The 19,113-nt window shown below is 42.2% G+C and overlaps 1 protein-coding gene across 1 annotated transcript in view; it reads left to right on the plus strand.

The window, feature by feature from the left end:
- The window catches only part of PTPRD (protein tyrosine phosphatase receptor type D), a 335,371-nt gene that overhangs the window by 304,452 nt on the left and 11,806 nt on the right, over nt 1–19,113 (plus strand). The window lies entirely within an intron of this gene.

Raw genomic sequence — 19,113 nt, forward strand, 5'->3', positions numbered from 1 at the left:
TTTGTTGTGGTGGTTATATTTCCTAAAGGCTTAGGAATAAACACATTTTTAAAATATGAGATAATTCTGCATGGAGGTCATTTTTACAGTGAATCTTTGTGGCATACATAATGTACAAAGATGCAATTCCTAAGGTGGTCATCATGCCTTTTGCTGAATTCTCTGCCTATGTTTCCCTACATACAATCTTATTAAGTAGCACTTCTGGAATTATCACTGATGTCTACAGTTTCTTTCTAAAGCTGCATTATTTTACACTTTGGCTCTAACAAGAAACTTAGGGTCCCATCCTAGCTGTTGAAACTAGGTTAATGGTTCTGAACAGCATCTTTGTTATTTCTCTCCCTTAGGGAAAGAGCTTTGTCTTAGAGGGAAAAATGAGGCTGTTTTTTTCCTAAACTTTGAGTTTGGACATTTTCAAACATACCCAAAAGTAGGGAGAATGTATAATCAACCCCAAGCACCCATCACCCAGCTTCAGCTGCCAGCTTTTCAGGCCGTGTTTATTAAATGACAGCTCTCTTTCTATTTTTTTCAAAGAAACCCATTACATAACTGCCATTCAACATTTGAGATTTTAATAACCTGGGCAGCCTTATCTCAGGTAAATAAATGCTCAGTTTCCATGGACAGACTTAATGAAAAGGAGACCCGTTACCACTTTCTCGCCTCCAGGCTAAGGATTCCTGTCCTGGAGCTCCTATGCCAGTGGTCGGCAAACTCATTAGTCAACAGAGTGGCAAACCACAGCTCGCGAGAGCCGCAGTTTGCCGACCACTGTCTGTGCCACTAGAATGGGTTACTTACACTGCTGTAAACTCTGAAGTCTTACAGAATCAAGTGTTAAAATGATTCAAGACTGACTAAACCACCTCCCTCTTTGGAGACCTTGTTCCCAAAACTGTCCTTAGCAAGATTTGGCTTGCAGACAACTTTTTAAAAATATTCAGCATTTTCATTTTTCAATGACATGTCACTTTTGCTAAGTCTCGGTTTATCATAGGCCACCCCACAGTTATTTAACCTCCAGTGCTTCACACTCCCCTGGCTACCGCTTACTTCTTTTAACCTTTGAGAGTAGATTTGGATTCAGTAATGATTAACTACCTGATGTAGATAAAAGGAAAACAAAAGAAAAAAAAATGGTAGTTTTACAAATCTGTGCGTTGACCATTTCCCAAACAAATACCGGCATATATGCTCTGACAGATGATTTTCATACCCATTCTTGTTTCTACAAGAAGTATGAGTTTATGGAAACAGAATTATGGTTTGAACATAAGAAGGCGAGTCACTCGGAAAATTGGGGACGCCTCATCGACGTGTGTGCCCTCTGAGTCCTGAGTTATGTTGCGGCTATTTTATGTAGTCACATAGGCTGCTTTCCAGCAGAGATCCTCAACCCCACAAAATACTCATTTTTCTCGGGAACCGCCAAAAGGGTATTTCTGGGACTTACTTTGACATGAAACTGCCCCCGCTTGGAACTTCGGAAGGGCCTTTAGGAAGTGCCATCATAAAAGATAATTTGGCTCATGGTGATAAAACAGGACCATGAGCTACCCAGTGAAACTGGTTAATTAACCAGTAACCCTCAATAAAGTATATAAATAAATAAATATCCATTAGAACTAACCTGTGCAGAGGTCCAAGCTATGCAGTAAGGAGATAAAGCAGAATGGGCCTCCCTCAAAGAGCTTGTAACAACGTATACAAAGACCTCTAAAACTGTCAAGGTCATTCAGAAGAAACCTTGATGTACGTATTCCGTTAAGACTTTGTCATTTAAAGAAAACTTTAGTTAAAGTAAAGAACCCTCAAAAAGTATATAATATATGGTTAATGTAAGCATATATTATATTAACTCATTAGTTTTTCAATTTAGAATTAAGAACTGTTCTTTGAGCCCTGGCCGGGTAGCTCAGTTGGATAAAGCATTGTCCCGATACTCCAAGGTTGTGGGTTTAATCCTCGGTCATGGCACATACAAGAATCAATCAATGAATGCATAATAAGTGGAACACAAATCTGTGTTTCTCTCTCTAAAAATGAATTTTTTAAACATCAAAAAATTTTTTAAAAAACCTATTCTTTGAGTGTGGCCTATGATTAGAAGATCAAATGTATTTAACATAGAGAAAAAAAACGTAATGGTTTGGGAGTGACTTAAGTATGGAATCCTTCTATGTTTTTATAAATTATTTTCTATTTATTTACAGGTTTCTGATCAATACCTAATTCAACAGTACTTTTGTGTGGTGATGGGTCACAAGTCACTTCTAGTAAATCTTCCCAAAGCAGTGAACTTAGTTTTTGCAGAAACAATGTTCTTTTATTTTGTAACCATAGCTCACCAGTTTATTTAATACTTAACCAGATTATTTAACTAAAATAACTGGTTATTTTGGAATAAACATCATGACTCCACAAAAGAGCACAGACATCCTAGAAAATAGCCTGCTAGCCTGGAGCGGAACTGGTGCAGTGAGCAACAGACTGGGCCTTTTGGAGGAAAGGGGAAGTTTGGGTTAGTTGTTAAATTGGTTAAATGGAGGTCAATAAGATAATGCATACAGATATCTATATGCATATGGAAAGGAAGGAATGATGGAACACACAGTAATCACTACTTTGAGATAAGGAGAAGAAAAGAGAACTCTACACAAAAGCACTGCACCTGAGGTTGAGAGATTTTATTTCAGTCCTGGGGATTGGTTCTCTGGGGCTCAGTCTCTCCATCTGTAAAATTTAAGGGACCGGCTTGGGTAGGTGGTCCAAATTCCCAAGTGACGCACGATGCTGCCGGTCATTGGGCTGCACTTTGAGAACCTTCTAAGTCTAAAATCTGATTCAATTGTACATGTTTTTTTCTGAGAGGGTAGAAATCAGGAAATAAAATGGAATGTTAGTCTCCTAAATTCATTAGCACAAGTGTTTAATATAAACCATGCAAGAATATGAAGGCTGCAGATCTACTCTGCCATTAGGCCAACTGAGGTATATTCAACTCCACAACCTCAGTTCATAGGAAAAAGGAGAGTAAGAAAATGAACATAATCAAGAAGCTGTTAAGGAAAAGGCATTTCACCAACAATAGCCTTACAGTGCCCTTAAGTAATGTGTTTGCATTTTACAGTCGAGAAAACTGAGGCTCAGGGAGGATAAATAGATGACCTAATATCCACAGCTTGCAGGTGAAGAGCCAGATTTTGAACCTGTAAAATTCACACTCTTTCCATTTGCCAAATTGACTCATAAAATAAATATGTCATATCAGAAACTACTTTCCCTGTCATGCTTATGTGAAAACAAAATACATAGTTTCATCAACTCAGTAATGTGATTATTTTTAAATTATTTTTATCAGTAAAAATGGAATCGTCAAAGAAAAAAGGTGGGGGGGGGGGCTTTTAAAATATGGTGAGTGTTAAATCCATGGGCAAACATTGGAATTTTTCCCCCTGGACTGTAATGTCCAACCACTAGAGATAGGAGGTCAGAGATGGTGTGTAAGAGTTTACTATACATCCCTCTTCCCTGGACCAGTGCCACACCTGAAAAAGACACTGAATAGATATTTGATGAATAAGGCACATGGCAGGGAAGTGTCACGATCTAAAACAATACCAGAGACAAAGCCAGGCATGAATTCTAAATGGTATAATCTGTGCTATGGAAGTAAAAATAATAATCATAACAACAACAACAACACATGGTAGTAGCATTACTCTTAAATGCCAAATAAAATGGTTTCCATTGCTGCTTAGTTGGGGGAGAGGCTGGGAGTAGGCTATGGACCAGATTTTGTGCACCCCAAGCCCCATACCACACTTTACATTCATTACATAAGGCCTTGTAAATGTTGAGTCTGGGGTTTGCATGCTAATTAGCATTATGTCTGGTATTAATGGAAATGTATGCTGCATCCCTGAGAGTTATCAGGGCCGTAACTTCCCGTTCCCAATATCTTTCTCCCTATATGAGGTAGATTAAGTCTTCACAGAGAAGCATTTAGTGCCCTTAGAAAGGGAAGCACCATGTAGTGTCCCTGATGTTAAGAAAAAGTTCATTTTCCTTGAATGGGTTCCTTGCTAAGGAGCAGTTTGCTCATCCCCGATCACCCCGTTCCCTCCATTTCCGGAACAGACAGAGAGGAAATAAAACGAGCTATTGCTCTTCTCAGATGCCGTGTATTTGCTATTTATGTGGTCTCTGTTGAATCCAGCCGGTGGTTTAACCTCGCCTCGGGGGTTCCAGTCCACTAAGAAAGGCAGCTTGGGGTCCCCAAATTGGTGCAGACTCAGTGAGCGAGGCTGCCAAGGCATCTGATAGAGTGAACATTGCCAAGCTGTGCCTGGATCTCTTGGGGAGCTGCTAAAATGAGGCATCGCCTTTGAAGAGAATCTTCCAGAGGAGAGAGCTCTGACTTGAACAGATTTGCATTCCCCTCCCAGAAAAGTTAGGGAAAGCAGCTCACCACAGCAGTGACTGGGTTGTAGGGAAAAGAGTTGGTGGGTCCCTAGAAACTCTCCCCTCCACAGAAAGGGTTATCTGCACAGCAAAAGGATCCCACATTATGTTACATTCCTCCGGTCTGGTGTCGGCTATGGCAGGCCTCTCGGGTTCTGTGTACAGCTTGTCAGATAGCAATCCTTTAGTTATTCCTTCAGTAGATTAAATGCCCTGTCAATTACTCAAATGTAGTAATTTATATGTTTCTCTAATAAAAGGGTAAATTTTCAGTTGCTGCCACTCATCATCTATATATTTTAATGCTTATGAATTTTCCATATAATTATATTCAATGCTGTAAGCTATAAGTGTGGTAATTTCCTTTGACCTGTGTTGCAGTTAGATACATTACTTGATCAGCGCTCTCAATGAATCATTTTATGCACATGTATTTAGTTAATTGGTGTGGGTTTTTTTTCCTGCCTGTGTTTATATGTAATATACTCTATAAGGGAAAGGAATTATCAGCCTGCTTGCAGCTGGGCCTGGTAAAAGAGCAATTAGGTTCTATCAGAACAAACAGCTATCAATAATGAGTTCTGAATTAAAATCACTAGCAAAGAAAGGAATCTAGACATCTGCAGGAATGTGAAAATATTTTTATAACCTAATCGCTGAGATCTGGACAGGGTATCACTGAGTTTTCCCAGCTGTACCTGCAATGTATTTTGCAATATTCCTAGACTGAAAGAACACTGAAATGTATTGTAGGAACTAGGCTTCGTTTTCTTTTTAAATGCTGCTGCCTTTGAATGGTGATTTTGATTTCATGTAATCAGCATGAAAACTTCTTATTTCAAACTATTTTTCTGTGCCCCTGGTCATAAAATGAAGCTTAAAAATAGTTCTGTTATCTTTGTATTATGTCTTTCCAATCAGGGTTCTATTGCTTATGTGTTTTTCTTTCTGTCGTTCTGATTTGCTCGTATTGGGGTTGTTTCTTGCAAAGAAAACTTGCAAAATGGGCTTCTGGCATCTGAGTTTTATTATAAGATAATTCCATATATTTGAAGGTATCTGGACCTAGTAAAGTATTTGGTCTTTAAAAAAAAAAAAGGAAAATCTTTTTTTAAAAATAGCTTTTGCAGTCTGACCCTTTGCATTGTAGTTTTAATCAGATCAAGATTTTTTTTTAATTATATAAAAACACATGCTAGTATACACACATGCATAGATTATTAGGAGTATATTTTATACATCTTTTTGCTCTCATTTACATATAAAATATTATAAGAAGAGTGTCACTTTATCCTTGTTATCCAAAGTATGGCCTATGGACCAGTGGCATTAGCATCACTCAGAGCTTCTTAGAAATGCACAATCTTGGATTCCGCACCAGAGATACTAAATTGGAATCTCTGTGGCAGAGTCCAGGAATCTTGTGTTCACACTACCTGGGATGTATAGAGATCCCTTGGATGGATGTGTAATTCATAAATGCCTGGTGGTACATTGCAGGGTGATTCATATATAGAAAAGAAATCTCTCATTTTATATTTACTGAATATTAGCTTCCATCTCTTTGGTGTCACAATCTTATGAGTATGTTTTCGATCTCCTGCTATTACCCTGCGTGAGAGGTAAACCTTGTTCTCTAGTCTCCCATCCTCAAACATGGCCAATATGTCATTCAAATACACTTGATACTAGTTTTCATTAATTAAGTAGTCATCATGTGTGAAGACTACAGTTATGAAAGCCATCCATCTATCTGAAATAGAGCTGACCTCAATACAACTAATACATAGCCAAAATAGTTAGTACATAGCCAGGTACCTGAAGATAATTTTTAATTGGATGTATTGAGATGACATTGGTTAATAAAAACCACACAAGTTTTAAGTGTTCAGCTCTGTAACACATCATCTGCATACTGCATTGTAGGCTCAAGTATCTTTCCACCACCATTTATCACCCCTTTGCCATCTTACACACACACACACACACACACACACACACACACACACACACACACTACTTTCCTTCTGGTAATCACCATACTGTTTTATATGTGTCTTTTTCTTTTATCCCTTCACCCTTTTGCCCAGCCCCCGCAACCTTCCTTCCCTCTGACAGCTGTCAGTTGGTTCTATTTATCTATGAGTTTGTTTCTATTGTGTTTATTTTGTTCATTAGATTCTACATGTATGTGAAATCATATGGCATTTGTCTTTCACTTAACATAATACTCTCCAGGTTCATCCATGCTGTTCGAAAAGGTTATGTTTCCTTCTTTTTTACGGCCAAGTAGTATTCCATAGTGTAAATGTACCACAGCTTTTTTATCTACTCACCTTTTGATGGGCTCTTGGGTTTCTTCCAAATCTTGGTTATTGTAAATAATGCTGCAACGAACATAGGGGTGCATATATTATTTCAAATTCACGTCTCAGGTTTCTTTGGATATATTCCTAGAAGTGGAATCACTGGGTCATAAGGCAGTTCCATTTTGAATTGTTTGAGGAAACTCCATACTGTTGTCCACAGTGGCTACACCAATCTGCATTCCTACCAAAGTACAAGAGGGTTCCGTATTCTCCACATTCTCACCAACACTTGCTGTTTGTTGCTTTATTAATGATAGTCATTCTGACAGGTCTGAGGTGATATCTCATTGTGGTTTTCATTTGCATTTCTCCGATGATTAGCGACATTAAGCATTTTTTCATGTCTATTGGTGGTAATGAGCTCCTTTAACTTTTTTTCATTTTTTGTCTGGGAAGCTCTTTATTTCACCTTCAATTCTTGGTTGTAGGTCCTTAGTTTTTATCACTTTGAATATTTCATGCCAATCTCTTCTGGCCTGCAATGTTTCTATTAAGAAATCAGCTGAAAGCCTTATGGAAATCCCTTGTAGGTAGCCAACTATCTTTATCTTGCTCTTTAAATTCTCTCTTTATTTGTAACATTTGTCATTTTAATTAAGATGTGTCTTGGTGTGGGCCTCTTTGGGTTCTTCTTATTTGGGACTCTTCCTGCTTCTTGGATTTGTGTGTCTTTTTCCTTCACCGGGTTAAGGACATTTTCAGCCATTATCTATCTATATAAAAGCCGAATATGCAAATTGTCCCCACAGGAGTTCGACCGGGAGTTCAATCGCTCGCTATGACGTATGCTGACCACCAGGGGTCAACGCGGAACTAAGGAAGGCCCTGGCCGGCAGCTGGAAGGCACCGCTCGGTCCTGATCACCGGCCAGGCCTAGGGACCCTGCCTGTGCATGGATTTCGTGCACCAGGCCTCTAGTTTTTAAAATAAGTTCTCAATCCCTTGCTCACTTTCTTTTCCCTCTGGTACCCCTGTGATGCAGAAGTTGTTATGCTTGATGTTGTCCCAGAGGTCTTAGACTTTTCCTCATTTTTAAAAATGATTTTTTTCCTTTTGTTGCTCTGCTTGAGTGTTTTCTTTTATCTGATCCTGTAGATTGCTGTTTTGATCCTCTGCTTCATCTACTCTTCTGTTTATCCCTTCTAGTGTATTCTTCATTCCAGATATTGTATTATTCATTTCTAACTGGTCCTTTATTATTGTTTCTGTGTCATGTTTAATGCTTACTATCTTTTCATTTAAGTTCCCACTGAGATATCCATTCTTCCCCTAAGGTCCTAGAGCAGCAGTCGCCAACCTTTCAGACCTCACAGACCACCAGTGGTCCACGGACCTCCGGTTGGTGACCGCTGTCCTAGAGCATTCTTATAACCATTGTTTTAAACTCTTCATCGGTTATGAAATGGTTGCTTCCATTTCATTTCATTATTTTTGGGGTGTTTTCTCTGGCTCTTTTATTTGGGGCATATTTCTTTGTCTTCTCATTTTGTCTGTCTTTGTGTGTGTGTGTGTCTGTGTATTAGATAGATTTGCTATGATTCCCAAACTTGTCATGATTGCTTTATGATATCGGTGTCTTGTAGGACTCAGTGGCACAGTCTTTCAGATCACCTGTGCTAGATGCTCCAGGAATGTTTCTTGAATGGGTTATGTGTGCCCCCTGTTGTTGTTGTTGTTGAATCTTAAGTGCTGTTGGCCCGTTCATGGGCAGAGTTAACCCTCAGGCTAGCTTACTATAAGGATAGACCTCAATGACCATGTACGACTCCCCTTGCAGGAGCTGTCCCCAGAGGCAGAGTTCTCAGCAGGGCTTGATGCCTATCAGACTCCCTGTTTGTGTGCCACTTATATGGCTAGTAGGGTCGAGCTCTGGTGTGGTCTTAAGGCCACCGCTGGTTGTGTTGGTTCTGGGTCAATTTGGGCAGGTTCTGGTGCAGGTTGATATCAGACATTGTGTGTAACCAGCCTTGGCCTACCTGTCTGGAGCTACCTCGCTAGTCACTGTTTGTGGCTGTGTCTACTGGGCCCAGATGTGCATGGGAGGGGTCAAGCTGTGTGCAAGGGTAGGCTTCCTTGAACTCTGAGCTGGGACAGATCAATAAAAGGTCCAAGGCTCCCTCCACCTGTTGTCTACTCCACCACCCACTGAGGTTGCCTGGTCTTCCTCCAGAGCCTTCTGAAGAAAGACTATAGAGTGGGCCCAGCCTGGTCTCAACCCACAGTCTCCCCCACAAGGTGAGAGCTTGATAGGGCAGGGTAACTGGTGTTAGGAGACTAGAACAGGTGAGGAACCTTTTTTTCTGCCAAGGGTCATTTGGATATTTATAACATCATTTGTGAACTAAACAAAATTATCAACTTAAAAATTAGCCTGCTATATTTGGTCAAACATTTAATAAATTCACCCCTAATGCTTTGGCAGGGCCAGACCCAAATGATTTCATGGCTATTACATGTCCCAGGGGCCAGAAGTTCCTCACCCCTGGACTAGTGGGTCTTATGCTTGGGGGCAGCACAATCAGGCACTCAGTGGGGGAAAGTGGCCTCTACTGCAGAGCCATTTTTCCGCCTGAGTCTTTGACCCTAGTTCCCCTAGAAGCAGCTCACTGCAGGTTCAGGTGGGGTGCACCATCTGGTCCCTTTGCAGGAGCAAGCTCAGTAGGCCTGAGCCACTAAAAGTCAGAAGCACAGGTCAAGTGTGTCTCCCTTTGGAGAGAGTGGTGCCAGTTGTGCTCTCAGGGTGGTAAGGATGGTCCCCCCCACACCAGGCCCCAGAACCCATAACCCACCTGTTTCCCTGGCAAGACGCTCCCCAGGGAGAAGTACTCCGAAGTACCAGCTACTCCGATCCCTCAGTGAGGCTGAGCTCAGCAGGGCAGGGCCACGGGGATTTGGTAGGACAGATTATAGCAGTCTTTCATTGGAGGTGGCGCAGGCCTAGCCTGCAAAGGGAGGCAAGTACTTCACCTGTCCCCCCCGTGCCATCAGCGGGTGCGAGCGAGGCTGGCGCCATCAGCAGTTCTGAGTGGCAGCTGTTGCCCCGATTGCCCCTCAGGAGCAAAGGGAGGTGGAGAAGCCCTCAGAGGCAATTAAGGCCAGCAGCCACCAGGTGCCGGCAGCTGGTGCGAGCAGTGGCTCTGGAACTGGCTGCGGGTGTGAGTTGGGCCGGTGCCGGCAGTGGGTGCGGGTGGCAGCTCTGGCGCCGGCAGCGGGTGCAAGTGGGGTCATCACATACAGCAGGTGCAAGAGGCGACTGCTGGCCCCAATCGCCCCTCAGGAGCAGGGGAGGTAGAGAAGCACTGAGGGGCGATTGGGGCTGGCAGCCGCTGCTCACACCCAGTAATGGCATCAAGCGATAGGGGCCGGCGCCAGGCACCAGCAGCAAATGCGAGCAGCAGCTCCGGCGCCAGCAGTGCATTTGAGCACCAGGCTGGACCACAGCAAGCAGGAGCAAAGAATTTTTAGTAACCACCAGAGGCTTACCCCCATGACAGCGACCGGCGCCTCGCCTTGGTCTGGCGCCCCCACTCACCTGCTGCACCATCCTGCCGTGGCCGACGCCCACCATGTTCCATGCTCTGCTGCCTACACCAGTCATGTTCCATGCGTGTCCCCTGGTGGTCAGCACATATCATAGCGACCAGTTGTTCGGTTGTTCTGCTGTTTGGTCTATTTGCATATTAGGGTTTTATATAGAGAGATATTAGCCTCTGAATTTATCTTGAGCATCACATCCTATATAATAAAACCCTAATATGCAAATCGACTGAATGGGGGAACAACCAGTGGACATCCCCCGAGGATGCAGGCCAGGCTGAGCCTCTCCCTCCCACCCCTCATGCACGAATTTTGTGCACTGGGCCTCTAGTTTTTAAAATAATAAGGAATGTGTTTGGCAGATAATATTGGGACAGAGCCAACATCATACGAAAGAATTTGAAGGATTTTTGTTTGAGTCTAAATGCTTCAAAAAAATCAGATTGGGCACATGTGGATTTTGTTTTTTGTGGTCTTATTCTATGAAACCCCCCTTCACCTATCATGGAAAAATAAAATGCCCCAAGGAAATATGGTCTGGCTAGGTCACCCTGACCTCTCAATATTCTAGACTAGGATCCTGATCAGGTCGGGTTCTCGGTGCTGAGGTGTGAACTTTTGCTCCTCACAGGATGCCACACAAGGGTGCAGTGCACTTTTCCTTTCTAGGGTGACCAAGGGTCTGGGTGGTCTCATCCTTACATTTGCTTCCCCTAACTCTACTACGCATGCTCTCCTCTGTGACGTCTCCCATGCTTTCTGAAACCCACTCCCCAAAAGCTGGCACTGGATGGCAGGACCAAGTCTGAATGGCAAGGAGCTGCCAACCATCACCCAGTCATATCAAGATCACTTCATAGTTTTACTGGGATAACCATCTAATTCATCTTATAATTCTTAGCTATAGTCATAAAACTCAATCCATTTTTATAGATGTTCTTTTTTAATATTCTTGCAGTTCATGAATGCCATTCTTGCCATAGCTAACTGGAATATCCAATCCAATTATGAGCTGATATATGTACAGAATACTTACCATGATTTTTGGTCTATATTTCACTGTCTTTGTACCCAACTAAATGTACTGTAAAACCTCCTAATTCTGTTGTCTTTCTTTGCCAGATCAGTGAAGTATCAGTAAAGGGTCAGCATGAAAACTCCACCAGATTAATCAGGAAAGCCAGTTCTTAAGCACATCCCCAGAATGAGTTTAGCACAAAATAGCCCCCTTACCGCCCCTTAATGTTTTCCTTTTGTACATTACTACCGTATCACATCACGGGACATTAAGCATATTTCAACTCGTGGGACTAACTCAATCATGTTTTTAGAAATTGAAAACAAATGCTGTAACTGGGTGAATGATAATATTGAAGTAATAGCAATTTCCTAGTAGGCGCACTTGGTTAATGGATTGCACAGTCTATCGCTCACTGAAACAGTTCTGTTTTGTTTTGGTTCGGCTTGTCTTTAAGGCACAAGTTTGTCCATAATTTGGTTTGCTTTAGTTGAATCATCGTCCTTGCTGGGAGATAACTTAGAAAGTCGGTCTTACTTCAAGGGTAACGGACCAGCCTGATGCTAGGCTTGATTTAAAAGTGCTGTCCTCTTCCCTTTCTGCTGGAAAATTCTGTAACAGAGTAAATGTACTGAATTGTGCTGGCCTCAGCCTGAAGCACGGGGTTATGCACTCCTTTTTTTTTCTTTTTTTTAAGTTATTTAGAAAAATCTGTCTCTGTGCTTGGCAACTACCCCGACAGAAAACAGATAAAAATAAGGGTGGTTTATCAGCTTTGCTGTTCTTATCATGTTTCAGGTTGAAGGCTGTTGAAATGATGAAAAACAAACAGCACTAAATAGGGTTCCGTCATTATCACTGCGACGGGGAGCTGAATTTTCAGGATCAAAGAAAAATGCATTTGCTTTTAGAACTACAATCCTTCATTTTGAGAGGTGCACTGCACTCAGACACCCAGGATGGGTGAAAAATAGAGTAAATTGGAGAAGGGAGTAAAATATGTGCTGCTATGGGAACTTGGAAATTCAAACAAAAGTAGGCTGGCATACATTGAAAAGCTCGGAATTTTCATCGCTCAGTTTCTTAAGGGAAAAAAAAGTAGTGCCTGAGGTTCGTCATTCCTGAGCAACTGGAGTGAAGCAAGCATAGGCATGGCTTGTTTCCATCTCCTTAAGTCAGAGGCTCTCCATCTTTGTAAACACATATCAGAATATTCCCATGCTGGGGGCTTTGGGGAATATTCCTGTATAGATCAATATATCATTGATTCAGAAGGGAGTTTCGTATTTTTAAACTTATGTTTTTTAAATTTTGCAACTCACATTGAGCACCTTCGATTTCCCTGGCATGGCAGTTGCCATGAGAAACTATCAAAGGCAGTAGAGACAAGAAAGCTGTTGTCATTCCCTTCCAGGAGATTTTTAACTGGTATAAACATAATAACCAGAAAACAAAAATAAGGCAAGGCAGTTGCTCATAAAGAGGTATAGTTGCCACCCAGCCAGTGTGACTCAGTGGTTGAGCATCAGCCCATGAACCAGGAGGTCATGGTTGGATTCTAGGTCAGGACACATGTTCAGGTTGTGGGCTTGATCCTGGGCATGAAGGAGGCAGTCGACCAGTGATTCTTATCATTGATAATTCTATTTCTCTCTCCCTCTCCCTTCCAATCTCTGAAATCAATAAAAACATTTCAAAAAGAGAGGGGGGTGGGTATAGTTACACGGGATCCAAGGAGGACTAAACCAAGGCGAGTCTTGATCCTGGATGCAGCACATGAGCTGAGTCTGGGAGGATGGTAGGTATCACAGGTAGACGTGATAAGGAGGAGGAAGGACCTGCATTAGCAAAAGCCCAGAGGTAGGAAAGCTTAAAATATGTTTAATTTGCTGTGAGCTCAGGAAAAGCCATGACTCTTATAATAAACACTAGAGGCATGGTGCACGAATTACCGGTAGGATCCCTAGGCCTGGCCAGAGATCAGGGCCGGCTGGGGCCTCCCTTCCCCCAGCTGCCAGCTGCCGGCCAGGGCCTTCCTTCATCCCACGCTGCCCCCAGGTGGTCAGCGCACGTCATAGCGCGCAATTGAAATGCCAGTCTCCCGGTTGAACTCCCAAGGAGACACTTTGCATATTAGCCGTTTATATATAGAGATATTTCCTGTTTATTGCCTATTTATGAACATGCCGTTATTTTAAATAACTGCTATTAATTCAGTTATATGTTTAATAAAAAATGTTATAAACAGTCCTTTAAAAAAATGGAAAATAAGTATGTGGAGCATGCCCTTTTTCCCTCACTGCCTTTCAGCCTCCCTGGCTTTTTTTTTTGTTCTACAAATATGCTAAGCTATTTCCACTCCAGGACACTTCCTTTGGGATAGCATCTCTCCCCAAACGCTTTTCTACCCTTTTCAGTCATTGAAATTATCCTGCCCTAGCAGTGGTCTGCTAGGGCTGCCATAACAAAGTACCGCAAACCAGATGTCTTAGACAATAAAAATATTTTTCTCACAGTGCAGGAGGCCGGAAGTCCAAGAGTGAGGAGCCGTCAGGGCTGGTTTCTGGTGAGCCCGCTCTTCTTGGCTTCGGATGCCACCTGCTAGCTGTGGCCTCACGTGGGCTCTCCCGTGCATGTGCCCAGGGGGAGCTCTGTGCCTCTTCCTACTCTTGTAAAGTCCAACCGGGTTCAGGCCCCACCATTCCGACTTCACGTAACCTTAATTACCTTCCTAGAGGCCCTATCTCTAAACTCAGGCACACCGGGGCTTAGGGCTTCACCATGAATTTTTAGGGGACACAAGTCAGTCCCTCACAGGTATCAATTTATTCTTTTTCATTTTTAAGAAACATATTTGTATTGATTTGAGAGAGGAAGGGAGAGGGAGAGAGAGAAACATCAGGAATGAGAGAACATCATTAATCGGCTGCCTCCTGCACACCCCCCACTGGGAATTGAGCCTGCAATCCGGGCATGCGCCTTGACTGGGAATTGAACCGTGACCTCCTGGTTTACAGGTCGACACTCAACCACTGAGCACAAGTATCAATTTAAATGGCATTTCTTCAAAGGTATTGTGCCAACATCCTGCACATTTACCTCACAGCAGTTGCTGAGGTGTATAAATATACATTTATTCACATGATTATTTAATATCTAACCCCCCCACCCAACCTATAATCTCCCTGAGGAAAGGCCCATGTTTGTTTTGCTCACCACTGTCCTGAGCTTGGCACAGGGTAAGCACTCAGTAAGTATGTGTGGGTAATAGCCTGCAGAGGCTTATGACAGAGTATATAGCCACTGTGGATGGAAGAACAAAATAACAGGCACTTTCCTGTCTGTCCCTAGGTGATGGGAATGGATGAATTAGGATAGTCAGTCTGCGCTAATAACGTGTAACAACCAGTTCCCCTCACTGGAGTCTCGGGGGGAGAGGGGGTGTTTACCAATTTACTTGGTGTAAGTACTCCCACCATGCCTGATTTCAAGCTACAAATGTAACAGCCCTGAATGATAGTAGCACCCCATTATATAATATCTTTCCACCTCAAGAGCATCAATGTAAAATAATTAAGGAGCAATGTGTTTTGAATATTACATATATATATATATATATATATATATATATATATATATATATATATATTTAAGCAGAAATTTTCATTTGACCAATTGGCTTTTGCCAGCTCCAGCACACCACTGATGAATAGTTGAATAAAATTGTAGAGGTTGGATGCACAGAAATGTATAATTTATTATTGTGCAGGGAAAGAGGCAAAAACAGGCTAGACCTGAAAGAGTGAGAGTGAGAAGAGCAGATTTGAGCAGAGAAGATATTAATCTGAGAATCTTTTTATTTCTTAAGAAATTTGAGGGTAGTTTGAAGTAGATGTCTTCCCTTAAGCTATCACTTTAGAAATCTGTTGTATTGCCGAGCCATGAAGGGGAATGAGAGAAAGCAGGACAGAACTTTGGGGATATTTAACTACATTTTGGGGGCTGGCGGAGGTATTCAAATTAGGGAAAGAGCTACAGATGGAAAAATCCAGAGAGACGGGGAATAGTCAGCACATGGATCTAATGGGGGGAATATTCCTTACTGGGCAGCAATCTAAAGGAGTTTTGGTAGCTTTCTGAAGATAACAGGGTTGATCCCTGATTTTTGTTTTCAACTTGATAGAACCATTACAGAGTCACAGGTTGGTTTCTTTGTTGTTTTTTGGTGTTTTTGTTTGTTTGTTTGGCTACTGTTATTTATGTGTTGCATTACCTCTGGCGTTCCCTCAATCAGTACCTTAGAAACCAAGAAAGACTTTTCAAGAAAACCGCATTCAGGATAAACAGTACTAAAGGGATGTGATTGAGGGGTGAGCCACGAGAAAGTCACCGTATTTGACAACTGTTGCTGCCCCAAATGACAGAAAGCCACGGGGAACAACGGTGGTGCCATGAAACGTGCTGCTAACGTTTAGCGTCTCAGAGCCTGCATCTGAGTCCCTGTTGGGCTGTTTGCTGTTAGCACTAGGAATGGGTTCAGGGAAGTCCCCAAATGTTAAGGCTCACAGAAGGGGAAAGGAAATGGACATATTTGCCGAATGCCTCCGGGGACCATGCCCTGGGGTAGGAAGGCGTTTTACTGCCATCTCATTGACCATCCCAGCATATGGGAAAGCAGAAAATTCCTCCAACCTTAGACATTGTTTATGGGAAATAGGAAAAGAAAAGGGAAGCAGCTCAAGGAGGTAGGTAGGGTGAAGCAAGGTTTTGAACGCCTAATCTTAAATTATCCAGTGGTGATTCTATCATTTTCCCAGATTCAACATTGCCTGTTCTTTGTGGTCAGCATCAGGGGTTGGATTCTGTACCTACAAAGTAACTGCCTCTTCCTTTATGTTAATTACACATTATCATTATGTTAAGTATCGGGATTTAAGAAAAACTGGAGAAAGGTTAAGTGACTTTCTCAAGGGCATCCAGCCATTGGTATCTGGAAAAAGTATCTTGAATCTCATGGTCTTGCTTCAAGCTAAGAGACACCTCTCCCATTTAAAATCCTCAAGAATTCTTCATTTTAGGGAAGAGGTAACTCACAAGTTCCAAGGATCTGCCTCTTCCCCATCTTCCGTCTGAAAACCAAGGCTGGGCAGCTAACAATATGGTATGTTTGGGGGAGAAAAAGTAGGTTTTTCTCCAGTCATAATCTCTCTCTCTCTCTCTTTTTTTGTCTTCCCACAATTAATGATTTAGACTCAGGCACATATTTTTTTTTTTCCTCCCTAATTTTTTAGGGAACAAAATGCTTCATTACCACCATGAAAAGATTGATATCGCTTGGATCTAGAGTTATTCCTAACAATTTTTCAAGATTCTTTGGTATCTTTCTGCCAGAATATAGAACTATGCATAATCCAGACATTTGGAATGGTCCCTGGGACATATTTTGAGAAAATATTCTTGCCATTATCTAGAATTGATTTGACATATAGGACTCAGTCATTAAGCGTATTATGTGGTTTCCACTAGGAAAAAATGCATGAAGTTGAATCCATTTAAAAGCCGTGCACAATTAAGATGAGGAAAGACAGCAGAGACAAATATATATATTATTCATGGTCTTAGAACCTGCCAAACATGGGGCTGCTTCCCTTTGCCAGGTTAAGTCTTACTAAGTTTCTTTTCATGGCCATGCAGTGGCATATCAAGAGATTAAGTCATGGAAATGGCTCAACGCATTTTCCAGTCTCTCTATCGCCTATCAAGGGATTGTGGTGCAACCTTCAGGTGGACTCTGCATAGTTCTGAACTGTGTGTGGTTTAATGTGGGATTTCTCTCACTGACTGGAGAGCCCTGCCTCTGCAGTAGGCTCACTGAATCTGGGTGGGCTGCTCCTTACATGAGGCCTCCCATGCCAATGACTCATCCATTCACTTACTTCCTCAACATTGGTGAGCACTGACTGCATGCTTGGTGCAGGGCACACAAAGGTGACAGAAATGCAGTTTCTGCTCTCAGGAGATGCTCTATTCCTTGTGGATGAGGCCCTACCAGACTAATTAATACTTTGTTACGACTGGGACTGTAGTAGTAGAGTGTTACGACAGCAGGGGATCTGGAACATGGGGTGATGAGTCCTGCTGGGGGATGTGGGAGGGTGGAGATTGTCAGGGTGGGGAGTATCAGGGAAAACTTACCATTTCACAGGTTTATGTGGTAGAACAAACTAAATAAAGCGGAGCGCTGTGCTTCTCAGTGCATGGGTTTTTCCAACTGTTTTGTACTAACAAATGTGCTGTAATTTCTAAGGCTCTGTGTCCCAGAAGTATTTTACATTCCATCTCAACATGATGTCATTTTGTGGTTTTAAACCTTGAATGGAGTCTTAGAATCAGTACCCAGAGGCTCTCTGACTAGATACTGACAGTCATTTTTTGTGCCTGCCAGGACATGAAGAGATGTAAGCAATTTTTAAATAGTGGTCATATCATCAGCCCACGTAACCTCGTCCACAAACTTCAGGGCTCCTGTATGGAAGCTGGATTTGGTCTATATTGCTCAGAAGTTTAAAAGTACTACTTGTTGCAAAATGCTCACCACCTTGCAGCTACTTGGCACTGGAGAGAACTTGCCATTTAAGTTGACCCAGGCACCCTCATGCTCATTAAACTCATTCATTTGGAGTTCTTGTATGTTCCCTGCCTAGGTGCCTCACCAGGTCTAGAAAGTGTCACATGGAGCCCCCAGAGCCAGCAGTACAACTGCAAAAGCCATTCCTTCTCTTTTATATTCCAGCCACCTCGATTCACCATCCTTTCTGTTCTTCAGTCTTGGTGCAAATGCCATATCACCCCCCAAAAATATCCTTTATTTCTTGTCTTATAAATAGTTATGTAGAGCAGATTCTGAGATCTTTAAGGTAGGACCTAAGTCATCTCTAATGTTGTCTCCCCTCTGTTACCTGGCAAAGTACTTCATTGTTCATTGAATGAAGAGATGGACAGATGCACAAATAAATGAACACATACGGGACACAGTGGCATGTAGTGACTGAAGGAGGCTGTCTGATGCATGGTATCTAAGCTGGTGATATATACCTATTGATTGCATGTTTCCCAGCCAGGTAACCATCCATGACCAAGCATTTTCTATTCAAGCATTCTTGACACATAAATAGACTCAGCCTAAGGGACTCGATAAAATAAGAGATAAATAAGGCTCCCCTTGAGATGTAAGAACACAGATGTGTTATTTTGTGGGGGTTTTTCAACACAGGAGGAAATTCCAATGTTTCCACTACCTGACCCTGTGATCCAGCTCAGTAGATTAGATTGTCTCCTTGCAGCGGCAGATCTTGTCTCTGTGCTGTGTTGACTCTCTTACCTCCTCTTCTTTGAATCAGTTTCTACCAACTGAATAGTGACCCATAAAGTCCGAAAGGGATGGAGTTTGTAAAATGCCTCGGAATGTCTTCAGACTAAGAGTGCAGCTTTTATTTTCCCACAGAGAATATTGGAATTTCACCTGTAACTTCAAAATATATTCAACTCTGAAAGAAAAGGGAGTAAAAACTGGAAACACACCCACACTCTCTAGGGCTTGCTCTTTATTAAGGATTTTTTCCACTGGGAATACCCTGCACTGTTTTTAGTGTGCAACAACATTTTACTATTTTAATTACACCCTTCAAACTAGGTTGGTTTTAGAATTTTTTGCTGACT

Source organism: Eptesicus fuscus, chromosome 15 (assembly GCF_027574615.1).
Source record: "Eptesicus fuscus isolate TK198812 chromosome 15, DD_ASM_mEF_20220401, whole genome shotgun sequence".
Classification (NCBI taxonomy): Eukaryota; Metazoa; Chordata; class Mammalia; order Chiroptera; family Vespertilionidae; genus Eptesicus; species Eptesicus fuscus.